General features: G+C 35.7%; 1 pseudogene; it reads right to left on the minus strand.

Moving 5' to 3' along the window:
• Positions 1–1014: 1014 nt before the first annotated feature.
• Positions 1015–2575, minus strand: LOC115971473 (annotated as a pseudogene).
• Between the last annotated feature and the right edge of the window lie 215 nt (positions 2576–2790).

Genomic DNA, 2790 nt, shown 5'->3' on the forward strand with positions numbered 1-2790 from the left:
TAGTGTTTTGTATGCCTCTATGCATGTTTTGGATGTTGATGAATGTAATATGCCACGTGTTTGTGAAAATGCCTCTATAAGTGATAATCCTCATGATTGTGATGCTATGTTACATGAATCTTTGGGTGTTGTTAATATTCCTAACGTCAAACTCTTGAAGAAAAATGCTAAGTTTCATAAGAATTTGAGCAAGTTATTTTGTGAAAAATGATGATTTGATTGCTAAGCTTAATGAATCCAACAAATTGGTTGAAAAATATAAGAAACTTGCTGAAAATTCTCTTGAAAAGCTAAAAGAGTTTGAATGTTTGAATATGAACTTGGATGCTAAATTTGTTTTGTCTAACAAACTTGTTGATGAGCTAAAATGTGAAAATGAATCTCTTAAGATACATGCCGAGTGTTTGATTGCTGAACCTATTGCTAAAAAGAATGAAAATATTTGTTGCAATCATGTTGTGGTACCCAATTTTGTGTCTATTGTGTATTCTAACTTAAAGGACAAATCAATGTACATTCCTCCACACAAAAGAAATCAAAAGGTGGAGAGAAAGGCTATTAAATCAAAGCCTTCGTTTAGGTCTCAACCTAAGGTTTTGGATGGATCTAAGTTTGTTCCAACTTGTCATCATTATGGTGTGATTGGTCACATAAGACCTCAATGTCATAAGTTGAAGAGAGAACAAAACCATGTTACTAGATCCCTCCCTAAAAAGTCTGGTGGACCTAAACACATTATTTGTCACCATTGTGGTGCTTTTGGTCATCTAAGACCTCATTGCTCTAAGTTTCATGCTCTTAATAGAATCAAAAAAAAAAAAAAAAAAAAGAACTTCTTAACTAACCAAGTGAAATGTAAAACCCCTTTTTATCCTTTTGTTTTTACACCCCTTTTACAAAACACACACGATAGAGAGCTTATACATTATTCTAATATTTCATATCTTTTCTATTTTTCTATTCTCCCTATCAAATAGAGAAAGGTTTTTTATTGTCACTTTTTTTCTAAAACAACTATCCTTTTGATAAAAGCACTTCATTCACCAAATTGTTCAAGTTAATGGATGACGAACCAAGTGGCTCAATGGCCTCTTCGGCCAGCTTTTTCCACTCCATGACCTTTTTCTTCATTTTCTTACCCTTTTCTCTTTCCATTAATTCTCTCACAATCTTCTCCACATCCTCTCTCTTCACATCATTATCAATCTCCATGCCAATGCACCAATCATTACAAGTATACTTGCAATTTGTTTGTTGATCTGCAAAGAATGGCCAACAAAGTATTGGCACTCCTGCACACACACTTTCAATACTTGAATTCCACCCACTATGTGTTAAGAACCCTCCAATTGATGGGTGGTTCAACACTTCCTCTTGAAGGCACCAACTAGCTATTAGACCTCTTTCTTTAGTTTCAAACTTGAACTCAAGTGGCAATATCACTAATTCACCAACAACTAAATCAGGCCTAATTATCCACGAAAATATATATTTACAATTTGCAAGTCCCCAACCAAATTCAACCAATTGTGATAGTGTCATGATAGTTATACTACCAAAATTCACATATACCACTGAATTGGGTGCCTTAGAGTTAAGCCAATGAAGGCATTTAGTTTCTTCCTCCCATAAACTATATCCAATTGATTTCAAAGGATCATTGGATAAGTGAATGAGTAATGATTGGAGAGGACCAATGGCATATACATGAGGAAACATGGGCAAGAAACCATCCAAAACATCTTGCTCTAACGTGTCAAATGTTTGAACAACAATTCCTGAAGCCATAGGAGCTCTCTCTACTGTTTCGATCACATATTTAAAGATAATATCATTTGGATCTATAGTTCGAACAAAGCTTGGGAGATCCTTCAGACGAATGTCTCCCGTCTCTCATGCCTGGAATCCAATCTATAACTGTGTCCAAATATCCATTGGTTATATAACTCTCATCTGCAAAAACAAAGAAGGCCTTTTAACTTAATGATTTGATGTTAATCATAATAAAATAATGCAAGATTTCAGTGCAGTTTTGCATATTTCGTTAGACCTTTAAGCGGAATGATGCCTTTATCCTTGAGATGAGGAATCTGCATGAAAGTATGAAACCCATCAAGTTGCAAGGAGCGATAATGAAGAACATTACAATTGGGATTCCAAGTTCTTGAGCAGCGGTGATAGTGAATTGCATGAAACCATCTGAGATAATGCAAGTCAATGGGGGAATACTTGAAGTACCACTATTGAGTTTTACAAGGAGGTTGGAAAATGAGGCCAAGAAGTTTTTCGTAATGGAAACACAAAGAGAAGGAATGTCTTGGGTGGCATTGGGGTCCGATGGAGGGGAACTGTCTGGAATGGTTTCGAATCAGAAGTCAGTCAAGCCATCTAAGGAGTTGGGGCCTCTAGATTTCAGAAAACGTTGGTGGTTGAACTCAGTGTTAATAAAGGTTATGTGAAAACCTTTATGGTGGAGAAGTTTTGAAAACTTCAACATTGCTTTTATGTGGCTCTGAACTGGGTATGGAATACAAACTGCATGAGGCTTATCAACTCCTAAAGTTTTGGAATCCATTTCCTACTTTTCTGTTATGTGTGTGAGCTTATGCACTTTCAATGTATCTTATAATAAAATAGCCCTTTGTTTCAATCTATCTAGCTACTTTGTCACTTTTGGCAACTGGTATATTCGTTTCTCTGTGACGCATGAAAAAAGACAAGAATGCATGTAACCAGCGGTTGATTCTACAAAGAAGAGAGCCAATGGAAGAGACAAATTAATACAATTCT

This window comes from Quercus lobata, chromosome 12, assembly GCF_001633185.2.
Source record: "Quercus lobata isolate SW786 chromosome 12, ValleyOak3.0 Primary Assembly, whole genome shotgun sequence".
Taxonomy (NCBI): domain Eukaryota; kingdom Viridiplantae; phylum Streptophyta; class Magnoliopsida; order Fagales; family Fagaceae; genus Quercus; species Quercus lobata.